Source organism: Dendrobates tinctorius, unplaced genomic scaffold (genome assembly GCF_039654945.1).
Source record: "Dendrobates tinctorius isolate UK_male_01 unplaced genomic scaffold, ASM3965494v1 ptg000028l, whole genome shotgun sequence".
Taxonomy (NCBI): Eukaryota; Metazoa; Chordata; class Amphibia; order Anura; family Dendrobatidae; genus Dendrobates; species Dendrobates tinctorius.
This window is the reverse complement of record NW_027361696.1, coordinates 13,023,798-13,040,900: the sequence shown is the minus strand read 5'-3', so window position 1 is coordinate 13,040,900 and position 17,103 is coordinate 13,023,798. Positions and strand designations below refer to the sequence as shown.

General features: G+C 48.1%; 1 protein-coding gene across 3 annotated transcripts in view; it reads right to left on the bottom strand.

Moving 5' to 3' along the window:
• Positions 1-15,007, bottom strand: part of FBLIM1 (filamin binding LIM protein 1) — a 42,267-nt gene extending 27,260 nt beyond the window's left edge. For 2 of the 3 annotated variants that reach the window (XM_073570209.1, XM_073570207.1), the window contains exon 1: positions 11,069-11,214. The gene's annotated coding sequence lies outside the window, so the exon portion shown is untranslated. Of the gene's footprint in view, positions 1-11,068; positions 11,215-14,875 lie in introns of those variants that run through there. The other variant, XM_073570210.1, reaches the window with a different exon arrangement.
• Between the last annotated feature and the right edge of the window lie 2,096 nt (positions 15,008-17,103).

Below are 17,103 nucleotides of genomic sequence, written 5' to 3'. Positions count from 1 at the left end.
ATACACAAGGTATAGAGCGGGTATATACAGGATTTAGAGCAGGTATATTCAGGATATAGAGCAGTTATATACAGCTTATAGATCAGGTATATACAGGATATAGAGCAGGCATATACAAAGTGTATACAGGGTACAAAGTGGGTATATACATGGTATAGAGAAGGTATATACAGGGTAAAGAGTGGACAAATGTAAGATATATACACAATATAGAGGGTATAGATCGTGTATATACAGGATATAGAGTGGCTATATTCAGCGCATCGACCATGTTTATACAGGGTATAGAGCGGGCATATACAAGGTATATAGAGAGTACAGAGTGGGTATATACAGTGGGGGAAATTATTTGATCCCTTGCTGATTTTGTAAGTCTGCCCACTGACAAAGACATGAACAGTCTATAATTTTAAGGGTAGGATAATTTTAACAATGAAAGATAGAATATAAAAAAAAAAAATCCAGAAAATCACATTGGATAAATTATATAAATTCATTTGCATTTTGCAGTGAGAAATAAGTATTTGATCCCCTACCAACCATTAAGAATTCTGGTTCCTACAGACCAGTTAGACGCTCCTAATCAACTCGTTACCTGCATTAAAGACAGCTGTCTTACATAGTCACCTTTATAAAAGACTCCTGTCAACAGACTCAATCAGTCAGACTCTAACCTCTACAACATGGGCAAGACCAAAGAGCTTTATAATGATGTCAGGGACAAGATCATAGACAAGGTCACAGACCTGCACAAAGCTGGAAAGAGCTACAAAACCATAAGTAAGATGCTGGGTGAGAAGGAGACAACTGTCGGTTCAATAGTAAGAAAATGGATGAAGTACAAAATGACTGTGTCAATCGACATCGATCTGGTGCACCATGCAAAATCTCACCTCGTGGGGTATCCTTGATCATGAGGAAGGTGAGATCAGCCTAAAACTACACGGGGGAACTTGCTAATGATCTCAAGGCAGCTGGGACCACAATCACCAAGAAAACCATTGCTAACACATTATGCGTTTTTTACAGCTAAGGAAACGCTTAGCGGTAAAAAACGCAGCATGTTCATTAATTTCCGCTTAGGTCCGCGTTTTTGGCTATTTCCTATAGTCCAAAAGACGTGCGGAAAAAACGCATCAAAAACGCGCGTTTTTTGCGCAGAAACCGCGCAAAAATCGTGGAAAAAACGTGCGTTTTCTGGGAAGGAGACCCGTTTCCTCAGCGTTTAAAAACGCTACTGTGGGCACATAGCCTAAGGCTGTGTGCCCATGTTGCGTTTTTTAAGCGTTTCCGCAGCGCTTTTAGACATGCGTTTCTGCCGCGGAAATGTTTAAGAAAAGCATCCAATGTAATCATAATTGAATCCGCACATGTTGTGCTAATGGTGCGTTTTTTCCGCAGTGGAAACGCTTAGCGGAAATAAACACAGCATGTTCATTAATTTTGCGGAAATGCGTGCGTTTCCGCATACATACAATTGTATTGCAAAAATGCATAGGAAAACGCATGCTAAAACGCTTAACAAAAGCGTCAAAAATGCTTACAAAAGCGCTTCATAAAACGCATGCGTTTTCCCGGGAAGAGGGTGTGCGCTTCCGCTCAGGAATATTCTGCTTCAGAAACGTTACGTGAGCACATAGCCTAAAAATGGGTCGTGGCTGCATCTTCCAGCAAGACAATGACCTAAAAGATACAGCCAAGGCAACAAAGGAGTGGCTCAAAAAGAAGCACATTAAGGTCATGGAGTGGCCTAGCCAGACTTCAGACCTTAATCCCATAGAAAACTTATGGAGGGAGTTGAAGCTCCGAGTTGCCAAGCGACAGCCTCAAAATCTTAATGATTTAGAGATGATCTGCAAAGAGGAGTGGACCAAAATTCCTCCTGACATGTGCGCAAAACTCATCATCAACTACAAGAAACATCTGACTGCTGAGCTTGCCAACAAGGATTTTGTCACCAAGTATTGTCTTGTTTGCCAAAGGGGTCAAATACTTATTTCTCACTGCATAATGCAAATAAACTTATATAATTTATACAATGTGATTTTCAGGATTTTATTTTTGATATTTTATCTCTCAATGTTAACATAAACCTACCCTTAAAGTTATAGACTGTTCATGTCTTTGTCAGTGGGCAAACTTACAAAATCAGCAAGGGATCAAACATTTATTTCCCCCACTGTACATGATATAGAGTGGAACCCAATACCAATGAGTATGGTGGAAGATGATACTGACAGAGTGCCAAGAAGAAATAATATACTGTATACAGCAACACGTGAGGATAGATAAAAACACCTTTATTAATATATAAATGGGTGTACACTTAAATAAAATAAAAAATAATAAAAAGGCATCCCAAATAAATGCGTAATATTGGATTATGATATCCTACAACATAGGGTAAAATGTATACCCATAAGGCAAGGCTCAAAAGGAATATGAAAAAAGAAAATTAATAAATATTAATGGAACCTTAATAAATCCCCCAAAAGGAATTGTGTATACAGTGCACCATATAATAATGAATATCCAAAAATTGTGTAAACACAGTATACAAAAAATAAATAAAGAATAATAATAACAACAACAGCTGTGCAAATAATGTGTAAAATGAACCGTGCAATAAAAAAAAATAGTGCAGTGAACAAAAAAAAAAAAAAAAAAGACACTACGAGAGTGTCACACAATGTGAGAGGGGAAAGAAGTAATGGGAGCAGAAAATAAAATAATACCTAATGAGCCGGAGAATGATGCCTGGGGATGCCTGTGAACGCGCCCCGACGCGCGTTTTGGAATAAAACTTCCTTCGTCAGGGGGTAGGTACAAGGCCTTGTACCTACCCCCTGACGAAGGAAGTTTTATTCCAAAACGCGCGTCGGGGAGCGTTCACAGGCATCCCCAGGCATCATTCTCCGGCTCATTAGGTATTATTTTATTTTCCGCTCCCATTACTTCTTTCCCCTCTCACATTGTGTGACACTCTCGTAGTGTCTTTTTTTTTTTTTTTTGTTCACTGCACTATTTTTTTTATTGCACGGTTCATTTTACACATTATTTGCACAGCTGTTGTTGTTATTATTATTCTTTATTTATTTTTTGTATACTGTGTTTACACAATTTTTGGATATTCATTATTATATGGTGCACTGTATACACAATTCCTTTTGGGGGATTTATTAAGGTTCCATTAATATTTATTAATTTTCTTTTTTCATATTCCTTTCGAGCCTTGCCTTATGGGTATACATTTTACCCTATGTTGTAGGATATCATAATCCAATATTACGCATTTATTTGGGATGCCTTTTTATTATTTTTTATTTTATTTAAGTGTACACCCATTTATATATTAATAAAGGTGTTTTTATCTATCCTCACGTGTTGCTGTATACAGTATATTATTTATTCTTGGCACTCTGTCAGTATCATCTTCCACCATACTCATTGGTATTGGGTTCTTTTACCGGATGGTCTGCCATCCATATTTCTAGAGGGGTTGTGGATTTTCATTTTTTTATTATTTTTAATTAGTACATTACCCTCATTGTTCTAAATGATATAGAGTGGGTATATTCAGCTTATACAGCGGGTATATGCAGGGTATAGAGTGGGCATATACTGGGTACAGAACGGACATACGCAAGAGGTGTTCTGGGACCGTGTAACATTCCATTCCCTTCCTTAGTGTAAATACTCCCTTTGTTTATATTTGTATAAATGTATGTACTTGTCTTGCTATGTATAATATTACTGATATAGGGAACATGCAGTACCCATATAATCCACAAGATTGGGTTCTGACAGTGTCTAGTTAGTCAACACCCTGTATATAGTTTAGTATAGGAGGGGTCAGCTGCAGTTAAGTTAGGGAGGACTTCCTGTAGGCAGTGAGTAGGGCCAAGGTGCCCAGACTGTCCTGACGGGCTATAGAGCACGGTATAGAAGCAGTGATCACGTAACGTTCTAAGTTGGAGCCCAGCCATCTAGGACCACTAGGACAGAACAGCAGCAGTACAGCAGTAGTGGGAATTGGAGCTGAAGAAAGATCTTGGCAGTACAGACGGGCAGGTCGCTCACCATTTGGCAGGTTATAGCATGGGCAGATGCCCTCAAAACCGGGGCAAAATGGCTGAGGGAACCCCCAAGCGAAGTAAGTGTGGACAGGGAGGAAGATGAGGAACCTTAGGATATGGTCCAACCCGGGCACGTGCCATATGACAAAGAAAGGAATACAGGGAAAGCAGAAGAAATGTTCATAATGGAACCTGTTGTTGAAGCTGTGATGAATATGGATTTGCTGTGTAAGGAAGCCAGTAAAGTTGTTAATTTGAAAGTTTAAATGGACTGTGTCTCGATTTGTGTGAAACAGTCTAGAGGGAGCCTACAGAAACGCAGTGGGGACCCTGACGGTGCAGAAATTGAAGCCACAGGTATGCTGAGTAATGGACACTGTTTGCATGTGATGGGAGGCCAGGGCGCGCCTGAACCGCTAATTTCTGCCACGACTATGGCCTTGGCCCTCCCTCACATATATACAAGGTTTAGAGCGAGTATATACTAGGTATTAGAGGATGTATATACAAGGTATATACAGTACAGCCAGGTACAGACTGGGGATGAAATTCAGACCTGGTATTTGAAAGCACATAGGCCCATGCTGTCCCCGTTCCACAGCACTAGATAGAATATATTACTAATATTATCCCTGATCGAGGAAAGCAAGATTTACTACAAGACCAATATTTCTAATGACACCCGTGGCCTGCTGGGGTAAGTGACTTTGTGCTCTGCCACAACTCTTAACAGTATGGGTGTCTTGAGAACACCAATTATATCAACAACGTAGCAGACAAGGCAGCCCACGACCAGACAGGCCCTTCTGGCATTTGCCAGATGGCCACTCCAGCCCTGTATACAGCTTATAGAGCAGGTATATACAGGGTACTGCGATGGTACAGAGCGGACATATACAAGGTATGGAGAGAGTATATACAGGGTGTAGAGCAGGCATATAAAGGGCATATACAGGTTATAGAGAGGTCAAATACAGGGTATAGAGTGGGTATAATCAAGGTACATATAGGTTACAGAACAGGTATATACAGTTGTGACCAAAAGTATTGACACCCCTGCAATTCTGTCAGATAATACTCAGTTTCTTCCGGAAAATGATTGCAAACACAAATTCTTTGGTATTATTATCTTCATTTAATTTGTCTTAAATGAAAAAACACAAAAAGAATTGTCCTAAAGCCAAATTGGATATAATTCCACACCAAACGTAAAAAAGAGGGTGGACAAAAGTATTGGCACTGTTCGAAAAATCATGTGATGCTTCTCTAATTTGTGTAATTAATAGCACCTGTAACTTACCTGTGGCACCTAACAGGTGTTGGCAATAACTAAATCACACTTGCAGCCAGTTGACATGGATTAAAGTTGACTCAACCTCTATCCTGTGTCCTTGTGTGTACCACATTGAGCATGGAAAAAAGAAAGAAGACCAAAGAACTGTCTGAGGACTTGAGACACCAAATTGTGAGGAAGCATGAGCAATCTCAAGGCTACAAGTCCATCTCCAAAGACGTGAATGTTCCTGTGTCTACCGTGCGCAGTGTCATCAAGAAGTTTAAAGCCCATGGCACTGTGGCTAACTTCCCTAGATGTGGAAGGAAGAGAAAAATTGACAAGAGATTTCAACGCAAGATTGTGCGGATGTTGGATAAAGAACCTCGACTAACATCCAAACAAGTTCAAGCTGCCCTGCAGTCCGAGGGTACAACAGTGTCAACCCGTACTATCTGTCGGCGTCTGAATGTAAAGGGACTGTATGGTAGGAGACCCAGGAAGACCCCACTTCTTACCCCGAGACATAAAAAAGCCAGGCTGGAGTTTGCCAAAACTTACCTGAAAAAGCCTAAAACGTTTTGGAAGAATGTTCTCTGGTCAGATGAGACAAAAGTAGAGCTTTTTGGGCAAAGGCATCCACATAGAGTTTACAGGAGAAAAAAAGAGGCATTCAAAGAAAAGAACATGGTCCCTACAGTCAAACATGGCGGAGGTTCCCTGATGTTTTGGGGTTGCTTTGCTGCCTCTGGCACTGGACTGCTTGACCGTGTGCATGGCAGTATGAAGTCTGAAGACTACCAACAAATTTTGCAACATAATGTAGGGCCCAATGTGAGAAAGCTGGGTCTCCCTCAGAGGTCATGGGTCTTCAAGCAGGACAATGACCCAAAACACACTTCAAAAAGCACTAGAAAATGGTTTGAGAGAAAGCACTGGAGACTTCTAAGGTGGCCAGCAATGAGTCCAGACCTGAATCCCATAGAACACCTGTGGAGAGATCTAAAAATGTCAGTTTGGAGAAGGCACCCTTCTAATATCAGGGACCTGGAGCAGTTTGCCAAAGAAGAATGGTCTAAAATTCCAGCAGAGCATTGTAAGAAACTCATTGATGGTTACCGGAAGCGGTTGGTCGCAGTTATTTTGGCTAAAGGTTGTGCAACCAAGGATTAGGCTGAGGGTGCCAATACTTTTGTCTGGCCCATTTTTGGAGTTTTGTGTGAAATGATCAATGTTTTGCTTCATTCTCTTTTGTGTTTTTTCATTTAAGACAAATTAAATGAAGATAATAATACCAAAGAATTTGTGTTTGCAATCATTTTCAGGAAGAAACTGAGTATTATCTGACAGAATTACAGGGGTGTCAATACTTTTGGCCACAACTGTACAGGTCATAGAGCGGGTATATACAGGGGAGAGAGCGGGTATATACAGGGCAGAGAGCAGGTATATACAGAGTACACATCTAAAGGCGGCACCCAACATGCTCCTGGCTGTGATGCGAGTGGACGGGTGTGTCGGGGCATGTATATTTACTGTGCGTGCCTACAATGTCTCCGCTGACACCTCACAATGTGACCTTTGCCTTATGAGGCTAACATTGTGTGACTATACACTCTGGGCCCCTGAGGTGTGTAATGGGGGCCTGCTGCAGTCCATTATGCCCCCCCACACACACAATGCAGGAAATTCTGAGATTAAGGAGGGTCTATTACAGAATAATTCCTGTTAAGATACTGGGCGAAAGTCCAGAATTCTGTCACCCGCGAACATTAACTCCTTGAACGCTAGAAGAGGAATGCTCAAATCTTCTCCAGTGTTACTGAGAGGAGTCCCCAAAACTGGATCCCATGAGATGTGGGGAATTACTAATCCGGACCTCGTTCTCCGAGTAGTGCAGTTACAGCTCTAGTTGGAGGGGTCACCTGTTAGCCTACACCTGGAGGCAGACAGGACGATTATCATGTCCGCCATTACTGGGGGAGTAGCTTCCTTAACTCCGCGCTTATTATGGGCAGAATTTTAATATAATTCATAGAGTGGATAGTACAGACTGCAACTAAGACCATGACGATCAGCCTGAGCAGATGGGCAATTGTCCTCCACCATCAATCCTTATTGCTCCCCATGTCTCTTTCTTTACCCTTCAACAGATGTCTAGATGTTATGGGGTCTGCTGGCTCCATCCCACCCTATGACATGTATCTCATCCTGGGTGCAGATATACTGTATATAGTTGGTGTCATCTTCATCAGGTTCCCTGCATACACAGTATATGCGATAACTGGGCCGTGTATACTCTGCGCCATGTGAACTGGAAACAATCACTGGTATCCAGTCATCAGTGTCAGGAAGGAAACTCATTACCGTCTGCCCTGGCGCCCCAGAATTATCTGCCCCCCCCCCTTACAGGAATGATCTCATCCAATGCAAGATACACAAAGTAATATAACATCGTGTGATACTTTTGCTGAGCCGTGTATCTAATCCTATCCTGTGTGATACTGTCTGCTGAGCCGTGTATCTAATCCTCTCCTATGTGATACTATCTGCTGAGCCGTGTATCTAATCCTATCCTGTGTGATACTGTCTGCTGAGCCATGTATCTAATCCTCTCCTATGTGATACTATCTGCTGAGCCGTGTATCTAATCCTATCCTGTGTGATACTGTCTGCTGAGCCATGTATCTAATCCTATCCTGTGTGATACTGTCTGCTGAGCCGTGTATCTAATCCTCTCCTGTGTGATACTGTCTGCTGAGCTGTGTATCTAATCCTATCCTGTGTGATACTGTCTGCTGAGCCGTGTATCTAAACATGTTCTGTGATACTGTCTGCTGAGCTGTATCTAATCCTCTGTGTGATACCATTTGCTGAGCCGTGTATCTAATCCTGTTCTGTGATACTGACTGCTGAGCCACGTATCTAATCCTCTCCTGTGTGATACTGTCTGCTGAGCCGTGTATCTAATCCTATCCTGTGTGATACTGACTGCTGAGCCGTGTATCTAATTCTATCCTGTGTGATACTGTCTGCTGAGCCATGTATCTATTCCTATCCTGTGTGATACTGTCTGCTGAGCTGTGTATTTAATCCTATCCTGTGTGATAGTGACTGCTAAGCCAAGTATCTAATCATGTTCTGTGATACTGACTGCTGAGCTGTGTATCTAATCCTCTCCTGCGTGATGCTGTCTGCTGAGCCGTGTATCTAATCCTATCCTGTGTGATGCTGTCTGCTGAGCCATGTATCTAATCCTGTTCTGTGCGATACTGACTGCTGAGCAGTGTATCTAATCCTCTCCTGTGTGGTACTGTCTGCTGAGCTGTGTATCTAATCTTATCCTGTGTGATACTGTTTGCTGAGCCGTGTATCTAATCCTCTCCTGTGTGATACTGACTGCTGAGCCGTGTATCTAATCCTGTTCTGTGCGATACTGACTGCTGAGCAGTGTATTTAATCCTCTCCTGTGTGATACTGTTGGCTGAGCCCTGTATCTAATACTATTCTGTGTGATACTGTCTGCTGAGCTGTGTATCTAATCTTATCCTGTGTGATACTGTGTGCTGAGCCGTGTATCTAATCCTATCCTGTGTGATACTGACTGCTGAGCTGTGTTTCTAATCCTATTCTGTGTGATGCTGTCTGCTGAGCCGTGTATCTAATCCTATCCTGTGTGATGCTGTCTGCTGAGCCGTGTATCTAATCCTCTCCTGTGTGATGCTGTCTGCTGAGCCGTGTATCTAATCCTCTCCTGTGTGATACCCTCTGCTGAGCTGTGTATCTAATCCTCTCCTGTGTGATACTGTCTGCTGAGCCGTGTATCTAATCCTCTCCTGTGTGATACCCTCTGCTGAGCTGTGTATCTAAGTGTGTGTCTCCTGACCTTACTGACTGCACATTGCTTTGATACAGTAAGATTTGGGTTTGGATTTGCCTCTGTGCCCCAGTTACTAGTCTGGCAGCGGCTTGTACCAGTCTTCCCACATGTGGCGTGGTGGGAGGAGAAGCGCCATTAATTCCACATAAGGCTATGTGCACACGCTGCAGATAAAACCGCAGGTAAAGTGACCTGCTGTTTGGTCTGCGGTTTGGTCTGTGGTTTTGCCCTGCGGTTTCACACCTCTACTATGTTAAAGGTGTGAAACCGCTGCGGAAACCGCCCAAACAATTGACATGCTGCGGTTTGTAAACCGCAGCAAAACCTCAAGGAAAAAACCGCACCGTGAGCACAGCGTTTTTGAAAACCCATAGGGTTTCATTATACTGTACTTGGTCTGCGGAACTGCTGCGTTTCCGCAGGGCCAAAACCGCTGCGGAAACGCAGCAGAATCCGCACCGTGTGCACATAGCCTAACAGTGCTGTGCGCACTGATTCTCTCACGGATGCTCATGTGAGACCTGCCCAGCACTATACCCCCCATCATGTGATCACTGCCCAGCATTATACCCCCCCATCATGTGAGCCCTGCCCAGCACTATGCCCCCCCATCATGTGAGCCCTGCCCAGCACTCTGCCCCCCATCATGTGAGTTCTGCCCAGCACTCTGCCCCCCATCATGTGAGTTCTGCCCAGCACTCTGCCCCCCATCATGTGAGTTCTGCCCAGCACTCTGCCCCCCATCATGTGAGTTCTGCCCAGCACTATGCCCCCCATCATGTGAGCCCTGCCCGGCACTATGCCCCCCATCATGTGAGCCCTGCCCGGCACTATGCCCCCCATCATGTGAGCCCTGCCCGGCACTATGCCCCCCCCCCATCATGTGAGCCCTGCCCAGCACTCTGCCCCCCATCATGTGAGTTCTGCCCAGCACTCTGCCCCCCATCATGTGAGTTCTGCCCAGCACTATACCCCCCATCATGTGAGTTCTGCCCAGCACTATACCCCCCCCCATCATGTGAGCCCTGCCCAGCACTATACCCCCCCCCATCATGTGAGCCCTGCCCAGCACTATACCCCCCCCATCATGTGAGCCCTGCCCAGCACTATACCCCCCCATCATGTGAGTTCTGCCCAGCACTATACCCCCCATCATGTGAGTTCTGCCCAGCACTCTGCCCCCCATCATGTGAGCCCTGCCCAGCACTATGCCCCCCATCATGTGAGTTCTGCCCAGCACTATGCCCCCCCATCATGTGAGTTCTGCCCAGCACTATGCCCCCCATCATGTGAGCCCTGCCCAGCACTATGCCCCCCATCATGTGAGTTCTGCCCAGCACTATGCCCCCCCATCATGTGAGTTCTGCCCAGCACTATGCCCCCCATCATGTGAGCTCTGCCCAGCACTATACCCCCCATCATTGAGACCTGCCCAGCACTATGCCCCCCATCATTGAGAGGGGCAGTCAGTGGACATATCTGTCAAGTAATCTGTACAGTGTATAGTCCAGCAGGGGTGGGGGTCTCCTATCATTAGGAGCTTAGCCGAGACCCCCTGACAACACTGAGTTAAACATTACGGGAAATAGTCATGGATGGATGGCCACAGATTAATGATCTCCTGTCATTTCCCAATTCATGTATCCCACCGCTAAATGTTGGCACATAGGGCACGCTGGGACTTGTAGTTCTCCAAGATGGCACATATAGCAGAAAAGAAAGCAAAAGTCATAGTCATGTCAGAAGATGGACTGAAGGGCTGACAATTCATTTGCCCACAGATTCCAGTCTCATGCCCTCCAAGGTCAGATCTTTGAGGGTAGAGGGTAAATCTCTCACCTGCCTGCTGGGGATATTCCTCTCTCCAGAACAATAGGCGCCCGATGTCTGACGCTCAGATCCTAAGTATTGTACAGGGGTCAGTGAGTGAGGCAGAGCCTGCCACTGACATCACTCACCAGCCCCCCACACTCCTCCCAGTCCTGCCCCACACTCCTCCCAGTCCTGCCCCACTCCTCTCCGTCCTGCCCCACACTCCTCCCCGTCCTGCCCCACACTCCTCCCAGTCCTGCCCCACTCCTCCCCGTCCTGCCCCACACTCCTCCCCGTCCTGCCCCACACTCCTCCCAGTCCTGCCCCACACTCCTCCCCGTCCTGCCCCACACTCCTCCCCGTCCTGCCCCACACTCCTCCCCGTCCTGCCCCACACTCCTCCCAGTCCTGCCCCACTCCTCCCCGTCCTGCCCCACACTCCTCCCAGTCCTGCCCCACACTCCTCCCAGTCCTGCCCCACTCCTCCCCGTCCTGCCCCACACTCCTCCCCGTCCTGCCCCACACTCCTCCCCGTCCTGCCCCACACTCCTCCCCGTCCTGCCCCACACTCCTCCCAGTCCTGCCCCACTCCTCCCCGTCCTGCCCCACACTCCTCCCCGTCCTGCCCCACACTCCTCCCCGTCCTGCCCCACACTCCTCTCCGTCCTGCCCCACACTCCTCTCCGTCCTGCCCCACACTCCTCCCCGTCCTGCCCCACACTCCTCCCCGTCCTGCCCCACACTCCTCCCCGTCCTGCCCCACACTCCTCCCCGTCCTGCTCCTTACCTTCCCAGTCCTGCTCTTACACTCCCTGTCCTGCCTCCCACTTATCTTACCTCTGCCCCTTCCTGCCTTCCATCCATAGCTCTCCCAGTGAAGGTGGGGGTGGGGTGGTCCGGTACCTGCCCACAGTGGGGGGGGTCTTACATTGTACACTGGTATGTGCATTTGGCTCATGTCCTCTTTCTATAGATTTTTACTGATTTCCAAGTTGTAACAGAAGAAACATGAAATACTGATTTCTGTAACAAGATGAATCTCTTTAATGGGTGAGGAAAGAAAAGGCAGGAGATGGGTGGGTAACCTTAGTGTTACAAGATACCACAAGGGAGGTGGGCAGAGGGTCCACAGACAAGGGGTCCATAGTGGAGATCTGACCTCCTGTTCTTACATTTCTTCTTGTTTCACTTTGTTTATAAACTTTGTAAAACAACAACCAGATAAATCTCGTTTCGGTTTGTCTATGGATTCGTCTTATACAATAAGCTTCCGTGCACACTGTACTGAGCATTTCTACCTACGTCAGTCATTACGAGGCGTCCGTATTTCCGCTGTGTGATTCTCGTCTTTTTCCTGGTTATATCCGTGCTCGCGTGTTGCTGCTATTTCTATAATGTCTAGTGAGATGCGATTGTTTTGTTCAGTGCATGAGATATTTTGTATCTGCTTTCTCTTGGTTTATTCCCGCAGCGACGATTGTCCATCATGGAGACATTTTCATCCTATTTCTGATGTATTAATTCAGCTTGCATGCATGTTCCTTTTATAACATTCCCAGACCAGTGGGGAATTCTGAGAACAGGCATTGCCGTCCATCCCATCCCATATATCACATGTGGTAGCAGAGCGGGGACCAGATCAACTATTACTCCCCGTTATCAGCTATTACTGGGGGAGGAGACTGTAGGACAGGTGCCCACAATCAGTCACACCCTGCTGAGAGCAGCCCATGTCTTGTGAGCTCCAGAACTTCCAGGAGGAGACCCAGAGTCTGCCTCTCTTCTCCCCAGGGAGAGGCATGGCTTCCCGGGAGCCAGGCATGGCTTCCCAGACTTCTGTTCCCCGGTCGGTGCCGGCAGGGGATAGAGAGCAACAGCAGCAACTGGCCCAGGCGGGCGTGAGGAGGTCAGAGCGGGTGAGAAAGACCGTACCCAATTACTCCAACCCCGAGACGGCTCATCGTCCGCCCAGAGGGAGACAGGGGCGCCCCAGGAAGAAGAGCCCAGCAACATCCTGGGGGGGAGATGACATCCAGTGAGTCCACGAGTTTCTTCTCCTCTCAAGTGGTCGCCATGTTGCGAGAGTTTGAGGACGCTGGCAAAGCACTGCCCGGGTTGAAGGAGCAGCTGCGGGAGGCCTGGATCCTGAACATCCGTGCCTCTAACAAAGAAAGACCCGTGACCTCCCAGAGGTTTAAAGCCCTCAGAGATGAGGTGGTCCGGTTAGTGCTCCTCCAGGAGGGGATTGAGAAAAGCGCAGGTCCCTTCCTGGAGAGGCTTAGGAACCAGCGGCGGTTCTCAGAAATTAACGGGTTAAATACCTCAGGAGAACCGCCAGCCGGTGTCCTAAGCGAGGAGGAGGACGACGAAATCGTGGCTAGAGTCCCACATGCTGGAGAAAGCCGGGAGAGTGAGTTGCAGAGCCAACAATAAGTAAGCGGCCTCCCGGCAAGGCAGAGGACTCCGACAACCCAGGCTGGAGTGTCAGCGGAGGAAGAGGAGTGTGGTCTGCTAAGGGAGATTCGACAGCTGGAGTCTCCTGTGGACCTGACCAGGTTTTCCTTTGGTGAGGACAAGCCAGTGGAGGAGACAAAGAAAAAGAAGATGAAGGAGACTGCACGGGAGGTGGTGAGTTACAAATATGTACCAATGTCTGATGTTACACCTACCACCTCCTGTGTAAACCCCACCAAACCAAACCTAAAGGCATGGGCTCTGCAGTGGGTCCGGGGCATAGGCAAGGTCGTGAGAGGAGGAGGACGTCCAGCGACGCTGCCGTCTGTGTGGGGAACAGTGCAGGGGGCGAGGCTGTGGAGGTACTCACGACTCCGGCCACAGGGGACCCCATATAGTTTCCCTCCCTGCCTTCTGCGGCTAAGCCGGTTATCACTGAGGCCAAGGAGGGCAAGAGGGATGTCCACGCCGTTGCAAAAGGGAGACTGTGTGGGCAGACTCCATCCCTGCTCACTGCAGCTGGGCTTGCCGACACCGGGGCTGTGGGGGCCAGGGCCGAGGAGCATGGTGCGGCGAAAGGGGGGCGCACTGTTGTGACAGGGGCGCAGTGCGCCTCAACAGAGGAGAGGAGGCGCGCCGCTTGGACAGACCCGCTTCCAAAAAATACACAGCAAAAGCAGGGAAAATCATCTGCAACGAACACTGGGCGCTCTACCGTGACAGGGGGACAGCATGCCCCAGCACTTAAATGTAACACCAGCACCCCGAAGTCTGTGGCTACAGGGCAAGCAGCTGAGAAACATACTGCCCAGGATAACAAGGAGCCCGGTGCTCCAAAATCACAGCACAAAGTCAGCACTGAACTAATTAAAATGGGTATGGTGCTGCATCCCTCCCCCGGCCCAGCAGGTGTGAGTGCAGAGACTGCAGACACAAGGGAGGAAGGAATGGATGTGACTGTGGAAGGTGCAGAGAACAGTGGTAATGGGGTGAATAATGGGAGCTGTGGTGTCGCAAATGATGGGAGTAGTGGTGGAGTGAATGATGGGAGTTGTGGTGCCGCAAATGATGAGAGTATTGGTGGAGTGAATGATGGGAGTTGTGGTGCCGCAAATGATGAGAGTATTGGTGGAGTGAATGGTGGGAGTAGTGGTGGAGTGAATGAGGAGAACAGCACTGGTGTAGGGTGTGAGGTAGCGCTGTCATGTAAGTAGGGGATTCTCGCTTGGCAGCCACAAAACTCACATCCGGCACCAGGATTTTCATATACTATCACAGTCCATATGGTTTATTGTTCAGCATAAACCAGCGTACTCAACATACAAGTCATATCAGCATTGCGTCCATTGGATAGGCTAGTCAGCCTCAGCGTTATCTCACCCGTCAGGGTTCCTTATGCGGCTTCACCATCGCATACGTTAGTTCCCTCCAGGGAGCTCACAGGCACACATTGCCATTGCTCACACACAGCCGCTCCACAGGCTGTTAGCCAGGAGATCCTTCTCCTCACGGGACCTTCCAAACTGGACCAATCAGGTCCCAGCATTCACCAATGTGAACTACCCTGGCCACCATATATGGTCCGTAGCCACGCCCACCAGGTCACATGGCTATGACCTCATCACAGGTCCTTCACATATTCACATAGCCTTTTACTATAGGTGTTATCAGACACAACCCTGGGTGGATTTGTAGGCAGCTAGAACCCGCCCATCTCTCCAGCTGCCTGAAGGCTTCTCCCTAACACATAGGCACAAAAGATCAGCTCTGCTGATCAGCACATAACCAAGCCTTCATCTCAAAGCCACCCACTTTGAGATACACAACGGCCACTCAGTATTCTGCCACTCATCCTCTCTCTTGGGACATCCACACAGCGCCCCCTAGCGGACACAGTAGTCATTACACCACAAGGGGAAGTAGGTAGTGGTCCATCTGCCCCCCCAGCGGTGGCGAGGGCTTCAGCCCCTAGCTACTCAGGAGCTGTCACTGCTGGGGGTAGTAGTGCGCCCTTGTCTGGTTGCCCCGGGGACTGTGACTTGCAGCAGCGCTTCCTGGACACCCTGAAGAAAGGGGAGAGTTCCATCAATGCAGAGAGGAGGGAGGTTGATCTGTCTTTCTGGATAGAGAGACATGGTCTTTCCGCCTTCTGAGATAGAGGGGCAGAGACTGTCTGGTCTCTGCCGACATTGGGACAGAAGAGTAACCGTAGGAATGTGGCCCATCTCCAGTGGGTAAGCAGGGATGCTTGTCCGGATCAATTAAAGGTTGCTGAGCTCCTGCTGGGGATGGGCATCGCGGCATATGATATCTTTGCCTTGATCCATCCCTATGGGACCTCCTACTTCGATGTCAGCTTCGTGAGACCGGAGGGCCTTGAGCTTTTTTGGTCTCGCCATGCGCTGGCTCGGGGTCGCCCCAAATGGCAAGGTTTCATTCCTGTTGCAATATCCCGCCAGAACTCAGTCAGACGGTGACCTTTTTGACCAGTAATGAGTCACTTTCCTGTATGGACATCTCCACCTGGATTAGTTGATATGGTGACATTGTCGGCATTCCTGAGAAGACCCGCGACGACCATGGTATCTGGCCAGGGGCCTGGACCTTCATGGTGAAATTAAAGGTTTCAGGAAACACTGTTAGCCATATACCTTCTTCAACATTTTTGGGGAGGGACAGGATCCTGATTTTCTACCAGGGGCAGCCTAAGGTCTGTCACAGGTGCGGCATGTCCGCCATGTCTGCCTTGTCTGTTTTGCCTCAAGAACCCCTGGAGCGGTGTGCACGCGCATCTCGTGTCTGCTATCCTGCATGTTTCCTAGAGCAGTGTGCACACTCACCTCATGTCTGTTGAGCTCCAGGATGCCTACGTTTCTGCTCTGCCTTCTGTGATCATCTTGTCATGTCTAGAATCCCTGATCATGTGTCCTTCCTATGTTCTAGCATAGGCTGGTTCTGTATTCGTCTCTGCATGTCTGAAACCCTGATCATGTGACCTTTCCTAGGATCCTGCACTGTCCGGTTCTGCAATCATCCCTGCATGTCTGGAATCCTGATCATGTGACTGCGCTCTGTGATCCTAGAGGATCTGAACTCGAAGCTCTTCCCTGGTCCTGACCCGGAAGTGGTGGTGCTATGCCCTATATCAGACCGCCCCTTCCTATGTTCAGGGCCTGAGTATTGTGTTGCTTCTCTGCATGGCTGCTTGGTCTGTGGGGTTGCTCCCTCTATTCTGTGCCCTTGCACTCTGCTCTGTCGTGCGTCTCTGCACACGCTCCGTGCTCGTATTCAGTCTCTTGTGCTTTGTCTCGTGTTGTCCTCCGTGCTCTGTTTGTCCTCGCTATGTCTTCTTGTTATGTCCGTTCTGTACCCTGTCCGTGGCGTGTCTTCCTACACGTGCAGGCCTCTGTTCTGTGCTCTGTCCCTGGCGTGCCCCTCGGTATGCGCAGGCCTCGCCTTGTACTTTGCCCCTGGCATGTCCTTTGCATGCGCAGGGTCCTGTCTACTACTCTATGCCTTGTCTCTGATACTTCATGCGCTCTTGCACTTTTCGTACTAGGCTTTGCCGTGCTGTCTGCACGCGTCTCTGTCCTGTATCTTTGCCTAGC